General features: G+C 42.3%; 1 pseudogene; it reads right to left on the bottom strand.

Annotated features, from left to right (window-relative positions):
- Positions 1–857: 857 nt before the first annotated feature.
- LOC143404290 (proline-rich nuclear receptor coactivator 1-like) lies at positions 858–15,835 on the bottom strand (annotated as a pseudogene).
- Between the last annotated feature and the right edge of the window lie 1,996 nt (positions 15,836–17,831).

The following is a 17,831-nucleotide window of genomic DNA, read 5'->3' as shown; positions in this document are numbered from 1 at the left end:
AGCTTCGATCTGGAGGAAGCAACATCATTTTTGCTCCAGCCAAGACTTATCACATTAGTGCAAAGCCAATAAAGTTGACCCACAAAAAGGCTTCTACAAATTAAGGTGATTGATTAGCTAAGTGTTAACTATCAATTCTGCACTAAAAATAAGCCAAAACGTGAAGCAAAAATATGGATATATTTTATAAAATTTGCTTTTTTAAGGGGGGGGGAATTATTATTATTACTTTGAAATTTGATTACAACCAATTTTGTTGGCATTAAAATTAGAGTCATTTTAAATTTCAATAATGGCTTATGTACCAAAACTCAGAAATTAATTTTGGCAAAAATGGGAATAGTTTTTCAGTAATTACAGATCAGAAGGCAGAAATAAATTTTGGGAAACAGACAAAATCCATGTTTAAAATGATTGTGCCACAGATTTAAACTTCAGTAGTGCATTAGTAAACTTCACATTTGGATCTTCACTTTGAGATTTGAGAGCTGTTTCTTGGAAAAAAAAAAATCTCAGTACCTTGTGCAAATAAATCAGTCTTCCTTGTGCCTTAGCACACACTTAAAATTTCTCTGCTGTATAAATACAAAACACCTACCACATTGGCAGGTCAAAATACATACTTTCATAACAAAACTATAATGTGCCTCTTATTAAGTATGAACAATATACACATAATACATGGTATACAGTATTTACAAAATATAAAATATAATACAAGCTGTTTGTATGTAACTTTTTAAGCTCATCTTTTGCACCTATAGGTTGCAACAAGGCAAATTTCCATTTCTGTACCAATTTTTTAGAGTTCAAAGATTTGGGGAAAACTGTTTTACACACATAGTGAAAACTGAAATTTAAGTTTGAACTTTGAGGAGCATTTTTAAGTGTACTGCCATAAACTCCCTGTGTTGATTGGAATTTTCAACAGTGCTTCCCATCCAGTGTCTAGGAGGCTTTGGAAGAACACTAGGAGAAGGTGGATCACTAAACTTTGCCCCAGCATAATTTTTCTTTTGGCTCACTTCAGTTAGAAATGGTGATTTCTTCAAATGTATATTTTTAATGTTCTCAGTATTTTTAAAAGGCCTTTTTTCCTGCTTCTGAATTCTATCAGGCGAAACAGAATCCTGCCAAAAGTTATTTTCATTCCTTTTTGCAGAGGTGATCTTGGTTAGTGGCAAGTGATATTTGCTTTTCTGTCTGTTAATCTTTGGTTGTTCACACAAGTGTATACCATGAACAAGCTGGCCGTGGGGAAAGGCAATTTTCTCTGATTTTCCCATCTTTGATTTTAAAACCTCTTTTCTCAGCGGGGATTGACCGGGTACCCTCGGGCCACAGCGGCCCAGGGATGGGGCTCGCTTCCTCAGTTCTGGTTGCGGCTGCAGGATACCAGACCGAGAGGGTGGCCTGGCCCCGGACCTACTGCGCTCGGCTCTGGCCAGTCGCCGGGCTCTGGCCGCCCTCCAGGTTCCGCTGGTGCTGCTGGTACTGATGGAAGCGACTGGGTAGCTGCCCCGCCGGGCTGGCCCGCACCTTTTTTTTTTTTTTTTTTCTTCCTGTGGCTTCTTTGGCGCTGTCAGCGGGGAGCCTCCAGCGGCCGGGCTAGCAGAGCTGCTGGAGCAGGAGGCTGGGGAGTCAGACAGGGGCCGTCTTCCCCTAGGACGTGAGGGAGGAAGAGGGTTGGTGGCAGTGCCCTGGGGTCTGGGATCCGGGGTAAAGGCGGCGGTGTGCGGTCACCGTCGGGATGGCCCCGAAGTAACCTCGGGTGGTAAAGCCAAGAGGAGAAAGACTGCCGCCCAGGAGGAGCAGCTCCCGCTGCGGGACAGCGAGGACAGTGGTAGCGCTAGGAGGCAGGCAGCTCGGCAGAAGTGAAGGCAGTGATCCTAGGGCGGCTGCAGCGGCTCCTGCTAAGAGAGACACAGAAGAGCGCGGACTATCTAAAATTTGCTTTTAAGCCAGTTGCTTATGCATTTATCTCTGTTTCTTTTCCTACATGTCATTTGCCGCTGCCCCGCTGGCTGGGCAAAATAACCGGGGGGTGACGAATAACTTCTGTAGGGCAGGAATAGGAGCCGTTTATTGTAGGATAACAGAGGTATTTATACATTTTACACAGCTTATCTTAATTAGCATAAACTAGATACAGCAGTCAACCAATCAGGAATCTCCACACTTAATGGCTCGCTTTTGTTACTTTACAAACCACTCCCTCTGGCATTTTGCCAGGCGCCATCTAGACTTGTTTGCAGACTCTAACATATCCCCCTTTTGTTTAATTTAAATAACAACCATAGTGGTTCTTACACAAACACCATAAATAACCTGCTAGAAACAGAAAGAAAGGATACAAAATGTTACAATTCCAAGGTAATTGATGGCTCCATGCAAGAAGCCCTTGGAAAAATTATACCAGCAATGACACCGTTAACAAAGATATTGAGTTACAATTTGTTGTAGATTACAGTTTGTTGTCTCAGTCCAGATAAAGCAGTGTCTCAATAGATTAACTCACAGTCCAGGTAAATCACAGTCCAGATAATTTCTGTAGGCAGCTAGCTTAAGTTGTAGCAGCAGAAACAGCAACAGCTCCGAAGTCTCGTCGGGTTCTCAGCCGAAGTTTCCTCTGGTTTTCAGCAACACTGTAAATTCTTTCACCTTTGTTTTCACCGGCACTGGAACAAGGCAGGAACTCAGGATGGCTGAAGAAAATCCTGTAGCATTTCACTAAGAAAACAACCTTCTGAACAATTTAGTACATTATTTCAAGGTTTTTTTACATTTGAAATAAGCCTTAATAGTGCTCATTACTCATTAGCTTCCAGGTGTGGAAGAACCATTGTAGTTACTGGCCTTGGAAATGATCAAACTTTAGGGACACCAGTAGCATCTTCTGCCAGCTGTAGCATCCCGGGGAGTCCCAGATGGCCCTGGGGAGAGTCCCAGACTCAAACTTCTTCCGAGCACAGGGAGCAAAAGCCTGCAAGACTGTGCCTCCAGGTCAGGTCTAGATTTGGGCTCACAGTGGCGATCTGCTCCCCCGGGCAGGGTGGCGGGGAAGAGCCCGCAACTGCCGCTTGAAAAATTCTTGCTGCGCCATGATCGGCTTGGGCAGGTGGCAGCCTCCTTGTCGTTTCACGCACCCTCTGGTATCAAAAAGTATTCAGTAATAGCCTTTTGCTGCAACTTTTTTCCTGATAATCCTTCTTCTTCTGAACTTTCTTTTTCTTTCTGACTAGAGTTTCTGGGCTTTTATCAACACATGCCCTAATTATTCTTGGTTCCACTGGGGTGCCTTTTACCCTTATCAATTTACTTCTCACCCCTTCCATATTTTTATCACAAAGACAATACAACATTTCAAGACAAAACAAGACACAAACATACTGCATCAATCTTCTCCATTTTCTCGAAATGGCCATTTTTCCTCTCGCCCTATCTGCCTAGGGATGAGCAGATTGCTCCCGTCCTATCTATGGACGGGCAGCTTTTTTCGTCACTTACCCCCGAGTGTCCTGGGGCTCCCCGTAACGGGCCACCATCTGCCAGGGGGTGACGAATAACTTGTGTAGATTGATGCAGCAGGAATGAGAGCCCTTTATTGTAGGACCTGAGCGATATTTATACATTTTACACAGCTTATCTTAATTAGCATAAACTAGATACAGCAGTCAACCAATCAGGAATCTCCACACTTAATGGCTCGCTTTTGTTACTTTACAAACCACTCCCTCTGGCATTTTGCCAGGCGCCATCCAGACTTGTTTACAGACTCTAACAGTCATTAAGGAAAAATTTTTTTCTATCTTTTTGTTTGTCGTTGTTATTGTTATCTGCATTATTCTGGTATTTTTACTTTGTGTTAAAACCATCAGGATTCTGCTGTACTTTCCTTTGACCAAACTGACTTGCCAAGCATGTATCATTTTCCGGTTCCCACAAAGCAACCTCCCAAGGAGAATTAAAAATCAGTGAAGTTAACTATGGCACTATAAATACCATACTAGTTGGGCCTACTGCATATTCCTACTGTGATTTCAGATTGAAAAGGCAAAGTCTTAGATATGGAATAAAGTATTGCTTAGGACATTTTGTGTTATAAAATTACTCACTTTTAATAACAGATCTTCCCTCCCTATTTGTACCTTGTGAAGCAATTAGTTAAGCAATTATTATTATCATCATCATCATTATTATTATTTTAAAATCTTAACCAATTCTGAAGTCTGAATACTCCTTCTCAGAGAGATTTCCAACTGAGAAATTGTATTTCATTTCATGACAGCAATTGTCAATGGGCTATTTATTTTAAATTTGTTAAGCATAGCAAATTTAATCTAGAAAGTCCTTCATTTTAAGTGTTCAAAGAGCATGTGAGCTAAAAGCTTAAATCAATTCTTTCCAGGATGGACACTTATTGTTGTTACAATAAAGATCTTTTGCACTATTTTAAGAATCTCCTTGGCTAAAGATTTTGAATGCAGTAAGAAAAGCCATAGACCTCAGACACTTAGTTAACCAGGAAGGTTGAAAAACCAGCCTCTACCTCAGAGCAAAGCCTGTCCAAGGAAGGGACATTACCTTAGTCCTTGGAAAAACCCACAGAGCACTCCTAAGCACATTCCCACCCTGCTAAGTTATTTATCTACAAATTACAGGAAAGATCTGCTATGCCAGGTGTCCCTGACTCAGTCAGGCTAGGTGGAGATCCATAGCAGCCCCCTAGCAGCCACCAATCAGCATGAGACAGGGAAATACCTGGGATGCCAGATAACCCTCCCAGTGGTTTATGGTGGTTGATAACAAGTTGGGAAACCATGTAGTTCAGCACATACACCCCTCTTGGCTTAAACCAATCAGTTCAAATGAATACCCTTTTTGTACTGACCAATCACCCCTACCCAACTTGTTCCCGCCAGTGAATGTGCTAATCATGTTTTAAGGTTGTTATTTGATTTTCTCGAGGTGTGTGATGATTTGCTATGATGTATGTGAAGTTCCTGCCCTCTCCAAAGAATGTATAAAACTTCTGCAAACCCTGGGCTCTGGGCTCGGGCCTCTTAGCATCACCTGTTGCTGTGTGTGTGTGTGTGTGTGTGTGTGTGTGTAGGACTGAGCTAGCTCGCAATAAACATCTCTTTGCTGCTTACATGTATCTTGGGTCTCTGGTGGTCTTTTGGGTGTCCCGAATTCGAGCATAACAAGGTCAGCTTAAGGTTACAAGAGAGAATAAATACACTTAAGTAATAAAGGAAACAGTATTAAATACAAGTAACCTGGACACTCATTACCTTAGTGCAAAAATTCAAGATGTCCCCAGTACCTTTCTCATTTTTGTCATTGGCATCAGTTAAAGTAATATATATATATATATATATATATATATATATATATATAGCATCTAGATTGGCTCCACAGTTTAGCTATTGTGAATTGTGCTGCTATAAACATTGATGTGGCTGTGTCCCTACAGGATGGTGTTTTTAAGTCCTTTGAGTATAGTCTGAGGAGAGTAATAGCTTTGCCAAATGGTAATTCCATTCCCAGATTTCCAAGGAATCTCCATACTCCTTTCTGTATTGGCTTCACCAATTTGCAGTCCCACCAGCAATATATGAGTGTGCCTTTTCCCCCAAATCCTCGCCAACACTTATTGTTGTTTGTCATCATTATAGCTGCCATTGGAGTGAGATGCCATCATTATAGATGCCATTGGAGTGATTGGAGTGAGATGATATCTTAGAGTACTTTTGATTTTCATTTCTCTGAATGCTAGAGATGATGAACATCTTTACATATGTTTGTTGAATGATTGCATAGCCTCTTCTGAGAAGTGCCTGTTCAGGTCCTTGGCCCATTTGTTGATTGGGTTACTTGTTTTGTTTTTTTTTTCGTGCTTAGCTTTTTGAGTTCTTTATATACCTTAGAGATAAGTGCTGAACAGGTTGTTTTATAGAGGTGATTCTGAAAAAATTAGATTAGAGAGAAGAAACCAGGAAGGAGAACATCAGGTACAAGAAGATCACGAGGAGGAAGTTAGGGAGAAGATTAAGGGCAAAGAAAAAAAATATGTAAGATTCAAAGCCACAAGGGATTTAGTGAAAGCATCAGCAAACCCCTGTTACACACTGAACCACATCCAAACTCCCCCTTTTGTGGAGGGACTGGGGATTGAACCCAGGGCTACTTTAACACTGAGCCACATCCCTAGTACATTTTATTTTTTATTTTGAGAGGGGTTATTCCTAACTTCCTCTGGATGTTCGTAACCTTGCAATCCTCTTGCCCCAGCTCCTGAGTTGGTGGAATTAGAGGTTGTGCCACTGTGTCACTGCAGTCCACCTTTTTTAAAACTACCCACCCCCAAATTTTATTCAGCAAAAGAACAAGGTACCCAAGTCACTTTTTCTCCCCCCCCCTTTGTTACCAGGAGTAGAACCCAAGGACACTAAACCACTGAGCCACAGTTCTAGCATTTTTTTTTAATTCAGTAAATACAATTTATAGGAAATGAATAGTTTAATTATACAACATGTTGGGCAATTAGGCCTTTCCTATGAGTTCAGTTCCTGATTTCTGAAGCTTATTGCTTTGAGGTAAGATGAAACATTGAAGTGTTTCATTAAAAAATTAATAGAGACACAATTTTCTTCATTATTGAAACCTAGGCACTGAATGAAATTTATCAGGTGCATTTTGCTAGTCTTATTTGTCTCTCAGAAATTCCCTTGTTGTCCCTAGGGGTGTAGGTCTTTTTGTGGCAACACCAAGCAGATGTCAGAGCTGTGGTGCTTCTAATTCTCAAGGCTGCTCTTTCTGGTTCTTTGGTCATCTTCTGTATCTGATGCTTCTGTTTTCTTCTGCCTCTGCTCACACTTCTGTGCTATTGCATCTCTCATTTGGGCTCTGAGGCTTTAGGGTCTGGATCTTTGGACTCAATCAACCTTGGATTGAACATGGTTGAAAGTAAGTTTATCTGTGCTGAATTTGTAGAGTCTTTTATTTTGTCATTATTCTCTAAACTGCACAGTGTAAAGTGCTATATAATATTCCCATTATATTAAATGTTTTAAGGAACCTCAAGATGGTTTAAAGCACACTGGAGGTTGTGCATTGGTTATTTTCAAACAGTGCATCATTTATACCTGGACCTTGAACATGTGCAGAGTTTGGTATACAAAGGGGGTGGGTTCTGGAATCTGTTCACTGTAGATACCGAATGAAGGCTGTACTTGGCCTCGGGCTAGAGAGTATAATTTTCACATATGTGTTTACTCTCTAGGTCACTTGAACCCTACATATTTTCACACATCAACAATCATTGGTTTTGTGGTGCGCACCAGGAATTGAACTCAGGGGCACTTGACCACTGAGCCACAACCCCAGCACAATTGTGAATATATCTTAGGGACAGGAACTCCCTGATGAGCTTAATTCCTTGCCATTGCTGAGGCTGTTTTGAACCCATGATCTTCCTATCTCAGCCTCCTAAGCCACTGGGATTACAGGCATGTGCCACTGTGACTGGCAACCATGCTTCTTAGTATTAAAATCTAACCCAGGTATATTTAAACTGAGAGAATGTACATTAAGCATGTTGTGAAACCCACAAGATTATTGGCAAAGTTAAGATAATGCTGTGGAAGTGGGCAGGGACCAAAAGAACCTAGCTAGTGTTGGGATGGGCAAAGGTGTGACATCTGCAGTGGAGGGGAGAGATAAATCATATTCACACACTAATGCATTTTTCAATGCCTTATTCACTCAAATCACTCAATACATCTTCATTGTATAGGTTCTTAATCAAGAAAATGATAATCCTTAATGTTGGGTGCTGCAATGCACATAATCAATTCAAAACTAAAAATTTTAAGTTAACTCTGAGTACAGCAAACACTTAACCATGTCAGACTCATTAAAGACATTCCCTCTGCATGCTCAGCTCAAGTGCCAGGTTTAGAGTCTCAAGTCTTAGGGTTGAAGTCCAGCAGATGCTCACTCATTCAGATCACAAAGATCAGGTCAGGAACTGATGGAGGCTTCTCCTGGGCTGGATGTGACAGCTGGTTGAGGAAACAGTCTTAAGAGCAAGTCACCATTCTCACCAGGGTCAAGTTGTGGCTGTAGAGTTTGAGAGCAGTGAGGATGTTGCAGAGGATCAGGCAGATAATGACAAGAGTTGGGATATTAGTTCAGGACCTCATCAGGCTCTCTAGCATGTGGCCATGAGTGCAGCTGGCTCAATGTCTGTTCACTTGCTCCATCATTTTTACTAAATGTTGGGGCTCTGATCACCTTTTCAGTCCCTGTCAGCTATTACTGTGTTTCTTAGTGACATCTTACATTCCCTGGATATGACCTATGGTTTGACAATTTCTGCCCTGACCTCTCACCTCTGACTCTCATCAGGATGAAGGCAGATGACCATGACTGCGCTCTGAGTTTCTTCTGGGTTGTGGACAGAGACTTGTCTTTATCAGGCTGTGCCTGATTCATACTAGAGGGCTCTGGAGGCTGTGCCTGGTGAACCTGCAGGTTCATTTTCAACTGGAATTACTCAGGCTTATGCCTTTTTTAGGTTAAGGCCATGCTTACAGCTAGTCTGGACCACAGCTTGGAGCCCCCACAGACATCCTGATTAGGACCTGCTGCCAGGTGACATAGCACATTGGGGGCACAGGTAACACCTTAGGCATTAACCCCAAACCACATCAGGAGGCAGAAAAATACACTTGACTTTTTCAAATGCAAGGGCAGGCCAGTTCTGAGATCTTAAGAGTGCTGCTTCCACACTGGAAGGAGAGAGTGAGTGTGTGTTTTTATTTTTCTATGGGGATACCCAAAGGCTTTTCCATCAAATATGATTCACCAAATAAAGCAATGGGTGGGCTGTCCCAGCCTGACAGGTAACACCCAACTCCAGAGCTACAGAGCAGTCTCTACATCTCCATCACATTCTTCTTCTCTGAACTCTCAAGAACTCTGGAGAGTGGGGCCAGCAGGACTCTTCAGGGGTAATAGAATATGTTAGGGATGGTGCATACACACATATAGAGAGAGGTAATATGTGTTAGTTTTTGCTTGTAGCTGAGGTTTTTTCCTCTGGGATAAGTTTGGATTTCCTTCTTTGTCATTTGTAAACATGTCATCATTTTTTTCTGTGGGCTTCCTCTGGGATTTAGAAAATTTTTAGAGTTACCAAAGAGTGTTTTAAGCTGAACAGAAACTCCCTCTGCTCTGATACAAGTACTCTGGATTCCGTCTTTTTTTTTTTTTTGTAACTTGTGATTTGGTTGACTTGGTTTCCTTCTCCTGGTTTTGTCCATTCTTTAACCTCTTATTGTGGCCATGCTTAACCCTCACCATTTTGTTTTTAACTTTCCTATTAGTCATTTGAAAGTTTAAATATCCCTGTTATGTAAGCCAGGCACACTGCTGTATGCATGTAATCCCTCAGGAAACTGAGGCAGGAGGATTGCAAATTGAAAGCTATCCTCAGCAACTTAGCAATGGCCTAAACAACTTAGTGAGGACTTGTCTCAAAATAAAATATAAAATAGCTGACTTCCCATTATATCCAACACCTTCAAGACCCTGTACTCTCACCTGAGGCCTGCACTGGAAGATATGCTGTGTTCCCTTCCTGCAGAAAGCTGGTTGTGAGATACACCAGGAAACCACACAGCACAGAAACAATTTTGAAATGCAAGGGCAGACCAGTTCTGAAATCTTAAGAGTGCTGCTTCCACACTGGAAGGAGAGAGTGAGTGTGTGTTTTTATTTTTCTATGGGGGATACACAAAGGCTTTTCCATAGAATATGATTCACCAAATAAAGCAATTGAAGGTGTTGGATCTAATGGGAAGTCAGCCCTTTCTATATTTTATTTTGAGACAAGGTCTCAGTAAGTTGTTTAGGAACTTGCTAGGTTGCTGAGGATAGCTTTTCAATTTGCAATCCTCAGGCCTCAGTTTCCTAAGGGATTACATGTAGAGCTCCTTAACAGCTGCAGCCAGGTTAGAGGTGACTGCTTCCTCCAGGTGGAAGACCCCTCCCACCTGGGTGTCAGGTGGAGCTCATATACCCCAGCAGCCAGGGTAGAGGAGACACCTCCCACCTGGGAATGGTGGTAATTCCTATACTGCCTTAGCCAGGGTAGAGCGACACACCCCTTCAGGCAGGAGATGCCTAATGCAGTAAAAGTTTCTTTCTCACACCAAAATGTTTACTGCAGATGTGGACAGTTGCTCTCCATGTTCTTAGAATCTAGGATGCTTCAACTTTGTAGCTACTAGGTTACCCCAGGTCTCTTCCATGACTTTTGTGGCATGGAAGACAGTCTAGAATGCTCACAGATTGTGATGGTGTCATCCTGGAAGTGACACATTACTTCCTCTTAGGTGTAATTGGCTAGAATTAGTCACATGGTCCTATCTACATGTGGATCTAGAAATGTAAGCTTCCATATTTGGAAGTAAATGAGTCACACAAAAGGAAGCAAGAATGTGAAGAGAGAGCCTACAGAATGGGGGAAAAATCTTTGCTACCTGCACCTCAGATAGAGCAGTAATCTCCAGGATATATTAAGAACTCAAGAAACTTAACACCAGCTGGGCGTGGTGCTGCACGCCTATAATCCCAGCAGTTTCGGAGGCTGAGACAGGAGAATTCAAAGCCAGCCACAGCAATTGTGAGGTGCTTAGCAACTCAGTGAGACCCTGTCTCTAAATAAAATACAAAATAGGGGTGGGGATGTGGATTAGAGGTAGAGTGCCCTGAGTTCAAACCCGGTACCAAAAAAAAAAAAAAAAAAAAAAAACAACAACTAACACCAAAACCAAATAAATAACCCAATCAATAAATGGGCAAAGGAACTGAATGTACACATCACAGAAGAAAAAAATGGTTAATAAATATATGAAAAAATGTTCAACATCTCTAGCAATTAGAGAAATGCAAATTAAAATTACACTGAGTTTTCATCTCACTCCAGTTAGATGCCAATTATCAAGAATACAAATAACAATAAATGTTGCTGATGGGACTACAAATTGGTGCAAGTACTAAGGAAAGCAGAAGGGAGATTCCTTAGAAAACATTGAATGAAACCACCATTTGACCTAGTTATCCCACTTCTCGGCCCATTCCCAAGAAACTTAAAATCATTGTACTATAGTGACACAGCCACATCAATGTTTATAACAGCTCAATTATCAATAGCTAAACTATGGAACCAAACTACGTGCCTTTCAAGAAATAGATAAAGAAAATGTGGTGTACATACATAATGGACTATTACTCAGCCATATAGAAGAATGAAATTATAGTATTTGCCAATAAATGCATGGAACTGTAGACAATCATGCTAAGTGAAACAAGTCAATCCCCCAAAATCAAAAGCCAAGTGTTCTGATATGCAGATGCTAACACACAATAAGGAGTGGCATGAAGGGAAAATAGAAGTTCATTGAATTAGACAAAGGGGAATGAAGGGAAGGGAGGGGCAATGAGAATAGGAAAAACAGTAAAATGAATCAGACATAACTTTCCTATGTTCATCTATGAATATACAACCAGTGTAACACCATATCTTACACAACCAAAGAATAGGAAGTTATACTCCCTGCATATATGATATGTCAAAATACACTCTACTGTCATGTATGAACAAATAAAAAAAAATTTAAAAAGAAGTGAAATAGGACCAGACTAGTTATATTCATCATAACTGCTGTGACTTTGGACTCACTTTTCTGGGGATTTCTACTACTTCATCCCTTCTGAGGACCTCAGAGGCACTGAAATGCCAGATGAAATTCCTTTGTGTTTTAAAATATCTAGAGTGGTTGTGGATTCCTACAGTAAACACTGGCTGAATCAAGTGTGTACTGGTAACTTTGTGTAATTTTACCACTACCTGACCTTACCATTTCTGCCTCCTAAGGCTGTCCTGTATGAACTGCATATTCCAAGCTCCTTTGCCTTCTGGCTTTGGTTGGGTGGGATCATGGGAGAATCCAGCAGGAGGTGAGAAAATAGGAATTGAGACAGATCAGGATATCTCTCTCAGCCTCCTTTGAACTCCCCATTAAACTGTGAGTTCTTGATCCTGCCTCCAACTCTGTAGGCTCCTTTCATTAAACTTCCCTCTTGAGTACACTTTGAGTATGATGTCTGTTTTGAACCTGATTTATAGCAGGTATTTAATAAGCAAAAATTTTCAACTATAAGTCTAAAAAGAGTAACAGGCCATCTCCCATCTTCCAGTTTTACTACAGCTGAAGGTCTTTTTAAGTTGCCCTTCTTCTGCCTTAAAAGATCAGTGGCTCCCAGGTATAACCATCACCACACCCCCACTGTAAGCTGCAGTCAGACAGAAGTAATTTCAGTTCCCTCTGCAATGTGTTCTCTTCCTCTGAGCCTCTGCACATGCAGCATAGGCTGGAAACTGCTCACCACCCCCACTCATCAAAAGGCACTTACCTTCAGAAGCTTGCCTGAGACTAGAATACTTGTTGAGAGCCACAGCCCATTCGGGATGACTGCATGGCATTTTGCCAGAAGGGAGTGTTTGAGAGGTGATGCCAGCCATTGAGAAGATGGTGGTTATGTTAACCTGTGTATTCAATTGTACATTAGATCTTTACTGTCTGCTAATAGGGCGGCTCTTGTTGCCTTGGGCGCATCTGCTACTTTGGAGTTCCCATTGAGTTCTCTAGAGTGAGTGCTCTCAGCCCAGTGGAGTGAGAGAGAGTTTCCAGGGAGGGCGTGTGGAGTGCTGGTGCAGTTCGGGCAATAAAGTTTCCTATTTGAAAATACAAGTGCTTTGTGGCAGCTCGGTTATTTGTGCCCAGCCTGACTGTGGCAAATACTCTCCCTCTGCAGTCTTTATGTACCATTTTACAGAGAGAGTATTCACTGTTACATTGTACTACGACTGCCTACTTACGTGTGTCCTCCAAGACTGTAAGCTCTAGAACAAGGAAAGAGTCCTAGTACAGGGAATGAGTCTTTTCCTCTCTCTGTGCATCTCTGTATCTCTTTCTGTCTCTCACTGATCTGTTGCTTTTCGGTTTTCTTAAATTCATTTGTATTTAGATCCCAGCATAATAGCCTGGCACACAGTAGGTCTTAGTAACTACAAATGTTGAATGGTTAAAACTCTCTCTTGGCTTCCAGGTCATCTCTCTTTCTTGATTTTTCTCTTTCTCTGGCTTTCCTCTTTCTTTGTTCTTGGAAGCCTTCACAATCAACTCCTCCTCTGTCTACCCATTAACTATTCTTCAGAGCAGCTCATTCTTATCTGCCTTTTGGACTTCAGCCATCAGTAAATACCACAATACCCCAAAGCATATTTTCAATCCTAATCTTTCACATGAGATAAGGCTGCCCCTCTCTTCCTTCAAGCAGTTCAGATAAAGTCTCATTATTTCTCCATTCCCAACCTGTCCTCCTCCTGCTTTCAGTACTCAGTCCACCCAGTTGTCCAAGTGACAAACTTCAAAGTCCCTCAACTCTTTCCATTTTTTTCCCACCTTTGTCCTGCTGGGCAACATGTTTCATCCATCCTCACAGTTCACACTCTGTTTCTGAGTCTTTATTTTTCCTAATTCTTTTATCAAGAACACTTTGTCCCCACTTTATCTCAAATACTTTGCATTCTTTGAAATTCAGAAAACTGGTCAATTTCAATTCATTGCTTCTTCCTCCAAGTTCATCCTAAGTGATTTCTATTTTTGTCTGCTTGTGGGTTTGTTTGTTTGTTTTTGCAGTTCTGGGGTTTGAACCCAGGACCTTGCACACATGCTAATTAAGCACTCTGCCACTGAGCTATAGATCCCCCACAGTTGTTAAAGTTTTGGGGCAGGGTCTCTGTCATGTCCCCTCGCCAGCAAGGAAGACACAACACAGGATTCTTCTTTCAGCAGTTTATTCAGGACCCTTGAAACATGGCGAAAAACTCTCCCTCTCCCAGTCTGCACTAGCTTAAATCCCTCGCCCAGCCAATGCACTTGTGCCACGTGGGAAAAACTGATTGGTACACGAAAGCGGAAACAAGTCAGAGCTCAGCTCTACAGCCTTACAAGGAGTTGTTTACTTCAACAACTCCAACTGCCAAGAAAGCAGAAGAAGAAGACCGACGCCATTTTAGGGTGTGGTCGCTGGCTCCCTACAGTTCCCCCTATTCTGTTAACAAGCAACAGGTAAAAGTAGAGGTCCCATCTCCATTGTGCATAATGGCCGTAATTAATGGCACTCTCCTGAGGGGCGCCTCCCCAGGCGAATCACCATTCCGACCGATGCCTTTTTCATGGAGTTGGGGCGGACAGCATCAAACCCACATGCCATAGGACATGCTTTTCTTGAGACTCAAACCTAGAGCTCCCAAGTGCAGTGCCTTGCCTTGCACCCTCTGCTGTGTAGATCACTTGAGCATGGCGAGCCATGCTTGAGGGACTGTCCCACTTCTAGAGCAGCAAAGGCTTGCACAAGCATAAGATTCTGTACTTGCTGCCATCTACGCATACGACACAAACACCACAGGCACAATACGATGGCTAGTACTAAGAGTCTGGCCAACGCACCCATTCCTGCCCATTGTTTTAGGAAACCAAAAGAATTATATAACCATGAAATTACATCTCTCATGGGAGCAATTTGGACTTGAGTACTATACACTCTTACAATCTCTTGTCTTAATAGCATAGTCAGGTTATCAAACTCTGCTGACCAAACCCCAGTGAGCAGAAGTCCCAGCCATTTAGAGTAATTAGCAGCCCTAGTCAGATTATTAAAAGCTATTGGAGTAATGCATAGTCCATCCATGGGCATTAAACACCCATGAGCGAATACTTGACTTAAAATGTCCACTTGTTCTTGCAGCAGGTCCACTCGCTGATTCAGAAGTACAATACCACAGTACAGTTGGTTGTTTATCATTGTCTGAGTCATCATGGCTGTAGCAGTAGCACCCGCCAGCTCATTCACAGCATGGGCAGTAGGCACAGCAGTAGCAAGCACCGCAGCAGCAGTGGCCGCTGCAACGGCAGAAGCTGCGACGGCCACCACAATGGCTGCAGTAATACCAAAGTCTCTTTTGTTCCTTCACCACAGCCCAAAGGAGACGTTCTTCAGTCCAGACAACATCACGTTTCACCATCACCATCAGGAGAAAGACCAGGCACATCTTTATGTTCCAAATCATTCTTCCGTTCTGACGGAGTTTGAAGAGCTTTCCGCACTAGACGTTCTGGCACACACAACGGTTCCGTTCGGTCCTGTGGAAAAACACAAACAGAACCTTGTGCCCATGCCAGCATGGGATCAGGCCCATACCACTGTCAAGAAAGTACATCTTTCACTTAACATGCCCGAAATTCGGGGCAGAGGGCGAGCTGTGCCTAGCCGCAGCAGAACGCCCTTGGATGTCCAAATTTAAAAAGTTAATGGTAAATATAGCCAAGGAAAGGCACTCTTTTGGGGTGTGACCTAAGCCCATTCCCCCTTTTTGTTTTACAAGCATCTCTTTCAAGGTTTTATGAGCGTGCTCTACAATACCTTGCCCCTGTGGATTATAGGGTAGACCATGGACAAGACGAATACCCATCTTGTTGCAAAGGGAAGAAAATCGGTGTCCAGTATACGCTGGACCATTGTCCATCTTGATGGTCTGTGGTAATCCCCAGGCCGCCCAGGCCTCCAGACAATGCGTGATAACATTTCCAGCCTTTTCACCGGACAAGGCAGAGGCATGGATGACGCCGGAGCAAGTGTCCACAAAGACATGGACATATTTAAGTTGTCCAAATTCAGAAACATGAGTAACATCCATTTGCCATAAAGATAAAGGCCGCAAACCACGAGGATTTATGCCCACAGAAGGGGGTGGTGTAAGATAACACAATGAGGGCAATCCAGCACAATCTGTCGTGCATCAGCACGAGAGATAGCAAAGTGCGTTTGGAGTGCTCGTGCATTAACATGAAAATCACTATGAAATTTTCTAGCTTGATCTAAGGAGGAAATAGGAAACATCCAAAAAGGACGAGTAGCAAGATCAGCCTGTGCATTACCAGAAGAAAGAGCACCCGGTAAACCTGTGTGGGCTCAAATATGTAAGGGATGAAAACAGGCGGAGCGATTCCAAATCAATTTTTGAAGTTGTAGAAAAAGGGAAGACATCACTCCTGATGTGTGTATGGGACCTACAGCTTCTAACACTTTTAAAGCTTGAACTACATAGATAGAATCTGAGATCAAATTAAAAGGAAATGGACATTGTTCAAACAGTTTTATAACAATTTGTAGTTCCACCCATTGCGGATTACCAGGAGCAAATTGATGCTGGATAGGAGTTTGTGTATTTATCACATAGGCTTCAACACCAGTTTTAGATCCATCTGTAAAAATATTAACAGCTCCTGGAATAGGTTTGGAAGAAGTAACCTTAGGGAAAATGATAGGATGTTCTTTAACAAACGTAATAAGGGGGTGTGAGGGATAGTGATTATCTATCTCTCCTTGAAAAGAGCATCGTAATATAGTCCAATTATCCAAATTAGCACACAAAACTTGTATTTGTTGACAAGTATAAGGGACAATTACAGACGTTGTGGTAGAACCAAAAAATTGTATGCTCTGTTGTATCCCTAACATCGCTAATGAAGCAACTGCATCAGGATAGTACTCAAGGGATTTTCCAGGGGATATGCGTGGATGTATCACAACAAAGGACCATCTTGCCACAAAACTTCAGTAGGTTGCCGTACCGTGGCAAGCACACATTATTGAAGGGGCTTATCCACGCGAAGCCGGCAAAGACTAGCCTTTTGTATGGCCTTTTCCACCTTAGACAATGCTGACTTGGCCTCCTCAGTAAGATGCCGAGGGGAAGCAAGGTCTGAATCACCTTTAAGAAAAATATCATATAAAGGCTTCAACTCAGCATTGGGAACATGTAAGTAGCCCCTAATCCAATTTATGTCACCCAATAATTTCTGAAAATCATTTAAAGTATGTAAATCATCAGTTCTAATAGTTACCTTTTGGGGTGAAATAGTCTCATAAGAAATACTAGCACCAAGATATTTAATAGAGTCCCCTGATTGCACTTTGTCAGGCGAAATAAACAAGCCTTTTGATTGTAGTAGATGTACTAAGTCAGTATAAGCTGCTTCCAGTGTGTTTTTAGTCTTGGCTGCTAGCAAAATGTCATCCATATAATGTATGCACTTTAGTAATGGATGCTTTTGTCTGAGTGGAGCAATGGTCGCTCCCACAAACATTTGACACATTGTGGAGCTATTGGCCATGCCTTGAGGCAAAACCACCCACTCAAATCTTTGATCAGGCTCCTCATGATTACGTGAGGGCAGCGTAAAAGCAAAGCGCTCAGAATCCTGCGGATGTAACGGGATGGAAAAGAAGCAATCTTTAATGTCTATGCTAATCACTGGCCAATGCCTAGGAATGGTTGAAAGTAAAGGCAAACCTCTCTGGATGGGCCCCATGAGCTGCATTTGAGCATTAATGGCCCGTAGATCATGTAACAACCGTCACTTTGCAGATTTTTTCTTGATGACAAATATGGGTGTATTCCATGGAGACGTAGAGGGTTTTATATGTCCTAAATCTAATTGTTCTTGTACTAAAGCATGAGCCGCAGTCAATTTTTCAGAGGAGAGTGGCCACTGAGGCACCCATACTGGCTCCTCTGACTTCCAGATAATAGGCACCTGATCCTCAGCGGCCCCTAAGAAAAACCCAGCCCATGTCTGTCAAACTTTTGTTGAAGTTCCAGTGGGTGTCGGTGTCCTTGCAAGTTGTTC

Source organism: Callospermophilus lateralis, chromosome 7 (genome assembly GCF_048772815.1).
Source record: "Callospermophilus lateralis isolate mCalLat2 chromosome 7, mCalLat2.hap1, whole genome shotgun sequence".
NCBI classification, from domain to species: domain Eukaryota; kingdom Metazoa; phylum Chordata; class Mammalia; order Rodentia; family Sciuridae; genus Callospermophilus; species Callospermophilus lateralis.
The sequence above is the reverse complement of the archived record's forward strand: the minus strand, read 5'-3'. Positions and strand labels throughout refer to the sequence as shown.